An 11,248-nucleotide genomic window follows, 5' to 3' on the forward strand; every position below is an offset into this window, starting at 1 on the left:
ATACAATACTAGAAAGCTACCTATACTCCCACTAACCTTATCATACACACATGACTCATCCTCAATTCTAGAGAAACAAACTGTTTGAGATTCTCATCAAAGCAAAGATTCCATCCGTAAGACACTTGCTTGAATCCATAAATGGATTTCACATGCTTCCAAACTCTATTGGGATATTTAGCGTCCATAAAACCTTATATCTGACACATGTACACATCTTCAACCATTTTCCCATTAAAGAAAACGGTTTTAACATCCATCTGCTAGATTTCACAATCATCAAACACAACGATAGCTAACATAACCCTAATAGACTTGAACTTGGCCACTGGTGAGAAGGTCTCATCATAGTCAACCCCCGAGGTTTGAGTAAAGTCCTTCGCAACCATTCGTGCCTTCAACGTATGCACCTTTCCATCCATGTCAGTCTTCTTCTTGAAGATGCATTTGCACACAACTATCTTTCGACCTAGTACATTGTGAACCAAGTTCCAAACTTGATTGTCATTGTAACAGCCCAAAATCTCAAGTATTATCTAATTGCATTTTGGGGTGTTTTAAGGGGAGACTCAGCGAGTTGGAGCCAGACTCGCCGAGTGGGGTCGCAGCTTGGGTCGCGGGTTCGCGACTGGACTCGACGAGTCCAGGTAGGGACTCGACGAGTCGACGCTGTTCAGTGGAAAACCCTAGCCGTTCAGTTTGGGACGTATATAAGGGATCTCATGTTGTCATTGTTCGTCTTTTGGCCGATTGAAGAGAACCCTAAACGGCTGTGGCATCTAGAGCAAGCTTGAAGGCCATTATTGACTTTGAAGGAATTGTGGTGCAAGAAGAGGAAGGATTTTGGCCAAAGGAAGATCAAGGGGATCGAGTTCTGAGGTTTGGGGACGCAGAGAGTACGTTTTCAGGTAATAATTCGGATTACATTCTCCTGTGATTGATGTGTATATAGATTTAGGGTTTATGGAACCCATTTGGAGTCTAGATGGATTGTTGTGTTGTTATTCAACGTTTATAACCTTGTATTAGGACCCTTAGAGGTCCAGAAGGTCCCATGTTTGTATATTCGGGAAATATGTATCTCAGGAAGCAGTTTGATCGACTGCATGGCGTGGACTCGCCGAGTCGGATGAGCAGACTCGGCGAGTAGCTTGAAGATTTACTGGGACTCGCCGAGTTGGTTCTTCAGACTCGGCGAGTAGAGTCGGGGTGGCCCCGCGATTCTTCCAGGAGCAACTCGTCGAGTCAAAGAGGATACTCGACGAGTAGAAGGGGACTCTGAGAGGATTGAAGGACAACCAGACTCGCCGAGTCGCCAGGGAACTCGCCGAGTCCAGTCGAGCTGACAATGGGCTGTTGACCAGAGTTGACCGGTGTGATCTCTTGGGGTCAGTTAACGTGGAAGATAAAAGTATTACTAAGGGATATATGGTGTTACAGGGAGCTTGTAGCTCGGAGGATCGAGTGCAAGGGATTTCAGGAGTTGCTATCTTCCAGTGTCCGCGAGGTGAGTCTTCTCACTATACTGTACCCGGAAGGGTTTGATTGTGTGACCGGAGGGTCAAGTATGTTACGTGTTATGATTATATGCTATAAATGGAAAGTTAGCTGCTACGTATGATATACATGTTTATATATGGGCCGGAAGACAAAGTATTATGTGACAGGAAGGTCAGGTTGATATATGATATATGTGCTTTATGTGTTAGAGTATTTGTGTTATGTGTTATATATGTGTATGGGCCGGAAGGCAAATATCTTATGGGCCGGAAGGCGATTATCTCATGGGCCGGAAGGCATTGTGCAGTGGACCGGAAGGTCAGGGCCTGGAAAGGCGTACGTGCGTAAGGTGTATATTGGGGAACTCACTAAGCTTCGTGCTTACAGTATTTATGTTATGTTGTTTCAGGTTCTTTCAGTAACGCGGAATGGCATCGGCTCGATTGTACACACCGAGGAAAGAATTGTATTCTGGAGGATCCTGGTTGTCTATTCAAATGAAAATGGAACTATGTTTTGTAATTCGAATATGAATAAGATTTTAAACAAGTGTTTTAATATTAAATTGATTATTTAAATAAAAATTTTGTTTTTGGAAATCACGGTGTTACAAATTGGTATCAGAGCCTTGGTTTGAGGGATTCGGACGCGCCTACGGGTGAGTCTGGACTCAAACTGAGGAATTAAGAAAAGGTTTTCAAATAAATAGTTTTCTAAAAGTAAATAAGAGTTCAAAGAGAAAGCAAGAAAGAGCAGTGTGTACAATCAGCCAGAGCCAAACGGTGATTTCCCAAAATACCCTTACTTTTGTATTATGAATTATCTATTATGCACTTTATGAGACATTATTGCATGCTAGAGACAGGCTAGGTATTTCACATCTTAGGACTAGAGTGGCCTGATTTGTGATGCCTTAGTCTAGGGTTTGCTGTTACATGTGCATTATGCTTTTGTGTGTATGCGATGAGTGGGAGTATCTAGTTAGAATGCGCAAGGGGTAAAGCTACGGGGTACAGTGGTACTTCCAAGGATGAGCCGAGAAGGTGGAGCTATCACAGCTAAGGAGTCCTATGTATGCTTCGATGCTCGAATGCTGCTTGCTTCGTGCTTTGTGGAGTTCTCGATGATGGGAGACAGCTACTAAGTGAGTATGACGATACTCAGGAGGTAGATGTTTGGCATCATCAGGAGCTCTTCAGCAGCTGATAGCAAAGAAGTGGGAGGACGGCGGAATGGGCTAGAGATTAAACCTAGCCAAGATGAGTGCGCGGGTAGAGTAGAGGATTTCGCTGGGGAGCGAGCATGCAAGATGGGATTGGTGAACAAGAGCAGGTCGATCAGCGATTTAGGAACTCTGGGATGGTCCGTGTGGAAAGTATGGGTAGATGTGGCAGGTAGTATGGGCCCGTACTACTGAAAGCAGAGGACCCATACTTGATACAGGGAGCATCCTAAAGGTCCTAAGGAACAGATTGAGGGGTGATGTTATGGTTCGGATACCATACATCGGGGCGGATACAGAGTGATGTTATGGTCCGGGCACCATACATCGGAACAGGTTGAGATAGATGTTGTGGTCCGAGTGCTATGCATTGGAGCAGATTGGGGAGTGGTGCTATGGTTCAGGTACCATACACCGAAGCATGTTGAGGAGGGATGTCATGGGATGAGTACCATGGTTCGTAGTGGATGATGCTTGTGGCTATCTTGTTATCCGGTTATGACCGATGAGGTGGAGATTGGACACTATGGGTTTCAAGCCTGTAGACCATGATTGAGTACGGGGAGGCGTTCCTCGAGGGGAAAGGCGAGTGCCGATCAGAGTATTTTGGGTAAGAGTCAAAGACAGGGGAGAATTTCAGTTGAGTCGAGCAATCAGACGACAGAGGAGAGGTCACCTTTTTGGTGGGTAGTGCCATTGATGCTCGTGTGCAAGACGCGAGAGGTCTGGTGTTTCAGTTCTGGATTTGGGAGTACACCCTGCAGGTAGTTATCGATAATGACTTCCCTCAGAGCATCAGGTAGCGGGTGTACCGCGAGACAGAGAATTACCGTGAACAGACAGTCAGTTGGGGCTGAGGTAGTCGAGAACCACACCACACCTAATTGAGAATAACAGGTTGGGTTATAGTGGTAGCAGTGAAGAATTCAGACGAGTTTTGCAGTGCAGAGAGTTGTCGTCTATGATGAGAGTAAGTCCCTGTCCTTGGGACAAATCCTGCGTTGGATTCGGGTTGATGAGCTGAGATGAGAGGAACGTTGATGCTGCGGTGCAGTCTGCGAGCCAGATATGTTATCGAGCAGTGCAGGTGTTTAGTATTAGATCAGTATGGGATTTGGAACGATTAGAGGCAGCCGTGATGAGAAGTTCTTGGAGAGTTAGCTAGAGGTTCAGAGTATAGGGGATTGTTTGACTCCATAAGGGGAGGGACTATCGGGTGTTGCACAGCACTTTTCTGGTGCAGATACAATTTCGCCGGTGAAAGATAGTCGTGGGTTGATTGTATATTAATTGGTGTTGGTTCGAACCCTAGTGGGGGAGAACTGGGTGCAGTATGTAAGAAAGCAAGAATTGTCAGGAGTAGTAATAAGTGGAGTGTAGAGATGCAGTAGGAAAGCATGAGACCATAGGTGTCGATGATCGAGTAAAAAGGGGTTACATCGGAGCTTGCGGGTCCGGTGGTGCATGCCGCAAGTGCGGAAAGGAGGGGCACTGTGCACGGGATTGTTGGCAGTCAGTGCCAATTCGGGACTTGAGGAGGACAGGATGGAGCGGAGCCCCAGAGGGCTCAGGGTCGTGTTTATCTGCGTGCGACAGAGGGAGACGGAGCAGTGCCGGAGACAGCTGCGGGTATGATGTTTTCATGATGTCTTAATTGTCTTGCATTGATTTGGCGTATTGTTTGTGCTGGTATCTTGTATGGATTTCGATGCGGTATTCGTTGTTTCGCGGGTCTGGCAGGGTTATGGATTGGTACTTCAGGTTTTCGCCTTGGCATTCGTTATACCCTGATGGTTGGGTATGGTTATAATTGGTGTTTTAGTGTCAGTAGTCTTGTGCGGCTTCCGATGCGGTGTTCATCCTTTGGGCAGGTTGTGAGTCTGGTTATGGGTTATTGTCGAGGATTCCTTTGGTTATCGTTCGTGGGGGTTGTTAGGGGAGATGCGGCACTGGGTTGATCGTCGGGTAGCATCTACAGTCGTGAAGTGGATGATTGAAGGACTAGATTCTTGTGAGTGGGTTGATCAGGGAGGATGTGTGTTTTGTTGAGAGCTGCTTGTGCTTGTGGGAAACAGTCAGTGTGTAAATGTTCTCCTTGTGCAGGATTGTTCTGTAAGGTCGTTAATGACGATCGGTGGCAGTTAGTCAGTGTTTTAGTGGGGGAGAATTAGAAAATTCTCCGGGAGATCGATGAGTATGTGAGGGTGCTTAGCTGTTGGGATTCAACAGTGGTTGTCAGCGCAGAGTATAGGCCGACGAGAGCGAGTGTCAGGTATGCGGAGCGGGATACAGACCTAGGGCATTCTATTGTGGAGGCCTGAGAGAAGGTCAGGATCAAGCTTGAGTAAGTGACCGGGGCTATGTGATCAGAGTATTGGTATGTTTGAGATACGTGATGGGTTGTACTGCATTAATCCCACGGGATTATGTTGTGCATGTTTCTACAGCTGGAACTGGAAGGTTCCAGAGTTAGAACCTGAGGGTTCGCAGAGTTGCGTGTGCGGACCCACAGAGACATAGCCTCGAGTGGCTAGTATGTGTTATGAGAGTCGGTCCAGTCATGCTGGAGACTCTGTTGGTATTGCTGGATCAGTTTGAGATTGCGGATTGTGTATGTTGCAGTGTGATTGCATTGGAAGGTCTGGCCCCGGGTTAGTGATCTTGTTTAGCTGAGGCAGTGATCTTGATGAGTGGAGAGAGTGCATGAGATTGAGAGCCCCTGCAGTGAGAACCAGGGTATGTGGTTAGCGGTTATGCAAAAAGGGTGGTGTCGCTTGGGGCGAGCACCGTGGCACCGGTTGGAGTGGCATTATGGCCAAGAGGGCTCCTTGGAAAAAGGAAAAGAGGAAGGTGTGTAACTCCGAAGGGGTGCAAGTTCACGAAAGTGAAAGCTGCAGAGCAGAATTATGGTTAGAGTATTTCAAGTATGGTTTCGAGCATCGTATTTGCGGCAGTGAAGTAGGAACCCATCCGGATTGGGATGACTGACGAGACTCAGAAAGGATGCAAGGGAATAGAGAAGCTTGAATTCTCGGTGTGACTCTAATCAGGGTATAAGACGGATATTAGTAGTTCGTCTTGGGAGATGTTCGAGGATATCATCAGCGAATCGGGTTTTTCAACCTGCGAGTGTTGGGACTAGTTCAGTATGTGTATGTGATGGCAAGAGGGAACTTGTGACAGTTGATCTGAGAGGGAGAATGGATCTCTCAGCCGGTCCGGAATGGGCAAAGTGGGATTTGGATAGGGGATCCGGTGGTTCAGGATTTCCTAACCCTTATGGGTTGAGTGATCGTTGAGATTTGGAGCAGAGTGCATTTTGGGTAATTTCCGATTACAAAGAGTGATGAGCAGTTCAGAGTTCGTGCTTTAGTTGACAGAGCAGACTCAGCAGGTTAAAGAGAGTTAGTGATCGCCTAGAGTTAACAGGAAAGTTATGCAGGCAGACGCCGATGCGAGCATGTGATTCAGGTCGGCGACTTCGTATTTCTGGCGGGGTGTTTCGATTTAGGAAGAGGGGTAAATGGGGGGGCCCGGTATGTTGGGTCTTTTCGTGAAGGTACGAAGGTCGGAAGGGTGACCTATCGTTGGAGCTCTCAACAGAATTGGGACGGATCCAGGACACTTGTATGTGTCGCAATTGAAGAGGGTATAGCGGATGAGTCAGCAGTGGTTCTACTAGAGGACGATTAGGTGGATACGAGCCTGTGTTACGTCGAGAGGCCAGTGGCCGTCGGAGATTGGGAGATCAAGGTTCTGAGAAACAAGGAGGTACCTCTGGTATTGGTTCAGTAACGGCCTCGGGAGAGATCGGTTGTGTCTAGGGAAGCCGAATCGTGAGATGCGGGAGCAGCAGCCAGAACTATTTTCAGAGTGAGACTTCGAGGGCGAAGTCTAATTCTAGTGGGGGAGAATTGTAACAGCCCAAAATCTCAAGTATTATCTAATTGCATTTTGGGGTGTTTTAAGGGGAGACTCGGCGAGTTGGAGCCAGACTCGCCGAGTGGGGTCGCAGCTTGGGTCGCGGGTTCGCGACTGGACTCGACGAGTCCAGGTAGGGACTCGACGAGTCGACGCTGTTCAGTGGAAAACCCTAGCCGTTCAGTTTGGGACGTATATAAGGGATCTCATGTTGTCATTGTTCGTCTTTTGGCCGATTGAAGAGAACCCTAAACGGCTGTGGCATCTAGAGCAAGCTTGAAGGCCATTATTGACTTTGAAGGAATTGTGGTGCAAGAAGAGGAAGGATTTTGGCCAAAGGAAGATCAAGGGGATCGAGTTCTGAGGTTTGGGGACGCAGAGAGTACGTTTTCAGGTAATAATTCGGATTACATTCTCCTGTGATTGATGTGTATATAGATTTAGGGTTTATAGAACCCATTTGGAGTCTAGATGGATTGTTGTGTTGTTATTCAACGTTTATAACCTTGTATTAGGACCCTTAGAGGTCCAGAAGGTCCCATGTTTGTATATTCGGGAAATATGTATCTCAGGAAGCAGTTTGATCGACTGCATGGCGTGGACTCGCCGAGTCGGATGAGCAGACTCGGCGAGTAGCTTGAAGATTTACTGGGACTCGCCGAGTTGGTTCTTCAGACTCGGCGAGTAGAGTCGGGGTGGCCCCGCGATTCTTCCAGGAGCAACTCGTCGAGTCAAAGAGGATACTCGACGAGTAGAAGGGGACTCTGAGAGGATTGAAGGACAACCAGACTCGCCGAGTCGCCAGGGAACTCGCCGAGTCCAGTCGAGCTGACAATGGGCTGTTGACCAGAGTTGACCGGTGTGATCTCTTGGGATCAGTTAACGTGGAAGATAGAAGTATTACTAAGGGATATATGGTGTTACAGGGAGCTTGTAGCTCGGAGGATCGAGTGCAAGGGATTTCAGGAGTTGCTATCTTCCAGTGTCCGCGAGGTGAGTCTTCTCACTATACTGTACCCGGAAGGGTTTGATTGTGTGACCGGAGGGTCAAGTATGTTACGTGTTATGATTATATGCTATAAATGGAAAGTTAGCTGCTACGTATGATATACATGTTTATATATGGGCCGGAAGACAAAGTATTATGTGACAGGAAGGTCAGGTTGATATATGATATATGTGCTTTATGTGTTAGAGTATTTGTGTTATGTGTTATATATGTGTATGGGCCGGAAGGCAAATATCTTATGGGCCGGAAGGCGATTATCTCATGGGCCGGAAGGCATTGTGCAGTGGACCGGAAGGTCAGGGCCTGGAAAGGCGTACGTGCGTAAGGTGCATATTGGGGAACTCACTAAGCTTCGTGCTTACAGTATTTATGTTATGTTGTTTCAGGTTCTTTCAGTAACGCGGAATGGCATCGGCTCGATTGTACACACCGAGGAAAGAATTGTATTCTGGAGGATCCTGGTTGTCTATTCAAATGAAAATGGAACTATGTTTTGTAATTCGAATATGAATAAGATTTTAAACAAGTGTTTTAATATTAAATTGATTATTTAAATAAAAATTTTGTTTTTGGAAATCACGGTGTTACAGTCATACACGAATTGGATCTCGCTGTCCATTGCCTCTATCCATTTTGCAGACTCTGAGCCTGCCATGGCTTCCTTGTAGCTAGATGGCTCATCCAAATTTACCAGTGTACTATTACTTATAAACGTATCAATGTCTATAGTAATATGAAAACCATAAAACTCCGATGCCATTCTAACTCGAGCGGAACATGTAAGAGGTAATGACTCGTTAATTGGTTCAACAAGAATCTCTTCCTCAAGTTAAGCGCTAGTGTTAGAGGTTCCTTCACCGCTTGATTCTTGAATCTCTTCAAGATCAATTGTCCTCCCACTGTCCTCTTGGCATATGAGTTCCTTTTTGCGGAAATCACATCTCCTTTCTATGAATACCACGTTATCACTAGGTCTGTAGAAGAGACATCTAAAGGATTTCAACAGATAACCGATGAAAATACACCACTCACTACAAGGTTCAAGCTTTTCATGAGTCTCTCGTCTTACGAAAGCTTCACAACCACAAACCATGATATGTGCCAACGAGGGAACCTTTGATGTCCACATCTCGTGAGGTGTTTTAGCAACCTTCTTAGTTATGACCAGATTAAGGATATGGTGGCAGTCTCTAAGGCATACCCATAGAATAAGATTGGTAGTGAAGCTTGACTCATCATGGAACAAACCATGTCTAACAAGGTTCGATTGCGCCTCTCAGCCACACCATTAAGTTGTGGTGGTCTAGGTGGCATCAATTGTGAAACAATCCCACATTCCTTAAGATAGTCATGGAACTCGATACTAAGATACTCACCACCCCTATCGGATCTGAGCATCTTTATCTTCCTGCCCAATTGATTCTCCACTTATTGCTTAAACTCTTTGAACTTTTCAAAAGTTTATGACTTGTACTTGATTAACTAGATATATCCATATCTGCTATAATCATTAGTAAAAGTCACATAGAAGTGATTTGCATCCCTTATGGGTGATCTGAAGGGCCCACACACATTGTTGTGTACGAGATCCAACAATCCCTCACCTCTTTCACAAGTACCAGTGAAACATGATTTATTTATCTTTCCAAGTAAACAAGATTTGCACGTGTCATCTGACTTTAGCTCAAATGAATCCAAAACTCCATCCTTTTGGAGTTGGGCTATGCGCTCCTTATTGACATGTCCAAGACGACAATGCCACAAGCATGCTTTGTCTATACCATTAGATGAATCGATATGCAACACATTATTTCCTAAGTTATCAACAATCATCACAGTTTCATATACACCATTACAAGGTAATGCTTCAAAATAAAATAAACCAATATAATAAACATTTATAGAACCAATTTCATTATTAAGCGAAAATCTAAAGCCTTGTCTATACAAACCATGAAAGGAAATAATATTCCTCATCATCTCTGACGAGTAGCAACATTCATTCAAATCTAACCCTAACCCACTATTAAGCACTAAAGAGTAAACTATGATCTTGGTAACAGGAGACGACTTCCTATTGACCATTATCAAGTTCATATTCCCATGATCACATCCATACTTCTTTTTAGCCCCTGCAAATCAGAAAAAATGTGAAAACCACATCCTGTATCAAGGAACCAAGAACTAGAAAGTGATGAGTTATTAGATAGAATAGTATAAATACCTGAGAAGGAGGGATTTATCCTCCCATCCTTGATGTCATGGAAGTATTTCGCGAAGCTTCTCTTCCAATTCCCCTTATCATGGCAGTAGAAGCATGTTGCTTCTTTAGGATCGTTGGAGGGAGTGGCAGAACTAGTTTTTACATTGGATCCACTTGATGAAGATCCATCATGGGACTTTCCCTTATAGTTCTTTGAGGGAGCTTTCCTCTTCTTCCCTTTACCTTATCCAACTGCCAGGGTAGAAGCAGTAGTAGAAGTGGGAGTGGATTCAACACTTTTCCCTTTTAATCCACTTTCAACAGTTCTTAGTAGGCCTTAAAGCTTGCTTAATGTGACTTCCTCATTGCAAATATGATAAGTCATATTGAAATGATCATAGCAAGGAGGTAGAGAGTGTAGGACTATGTGAATAGCCAACTCTTCGTTGAAGTTCACATTCAACTTCAAGAGACGATCCAAAAATCTTTGCATTCTTTGCAAGTGGCTCGTGATGGACTCTTGATTCCTCATTTTGGTAGTGATGAACGACGTGACTATCTTGTACCTTTCTTGACATGCTCTTGGATGGTAGATTTCCATCAAGTCCTTGCACATCTCTTAGGGCTTGTTTTCCTCGTAGAACCGATGCAGCTCAGGAATCATGGTGGCTACCATAATATAGGACACCTTAGTAACATCCTTGTAGTGAACCTCATACTCAACTATTTCTTCGAGAGTAACTTTTGATTCATCGATCTCGTTCAACGGTTTATCTAGGACCTATTCTTTGTCCTCATAGCGCAAGGCCATATGAATGTTCTGGATCCGATCATTGAAGTTGGTACCAGAAAACGTAATCCACACATAAATTTTTAGGAGCGAGAAGGAGTTGTTTGAGGTTGAGCCAAAAACGTTGTTTGGTCCAGTCATCTGAAAAAGAAGAAAGACAAAGTTTTGATTAGATGAAGAATCCTTAATAAACACCCAAATCAAATATTAAGCCTAGGACACAACACAATAATTCACAATTCGGAAGAGGGGTGCCGTAATCCAATTGTAAATTATTTGAAGGTAGGTAAATGACAATTTACCAATTCCACCACGAAAAACGAAATAAAGAATTAGGTTTTAAATGACCACGCAAATTAGCTTGGTGTGATTGGGATACCGAGGATCAAAAACAAGGTGTGAATAACCATGCAAATTTTCTTGGTACTCTCGATGTCATTTACCACCTAATCAATGTGTCGGTTAACCACTCACGCTCAATTGATCTATGATAATTTACGAGATACCCATTGCCACCCTTGTTAGTCCAAGTTAGTGTGTAGGTTAACCATACACGCTCCACTAACGACTTGGCAAGGTGCAAAGTGCAATTTCATGGACTAG

Source organism: Lactuca sativa, chromosome 8 (genome assembly GCF_002870075.4).
Source record: "Lactuca sativa cultivar Salinas chromosome 8, Lsat_Salinas_v11, whole genome shotgun sequence".
In the NCBI taxonomy this organism is placed as follows: domain Eukaryota; kingdom Viridiplantae; phylum Streptophyta; class Magnoliopsida; order Asterales; family Asteraceae; genus Lactuca; species Lactuca sativa.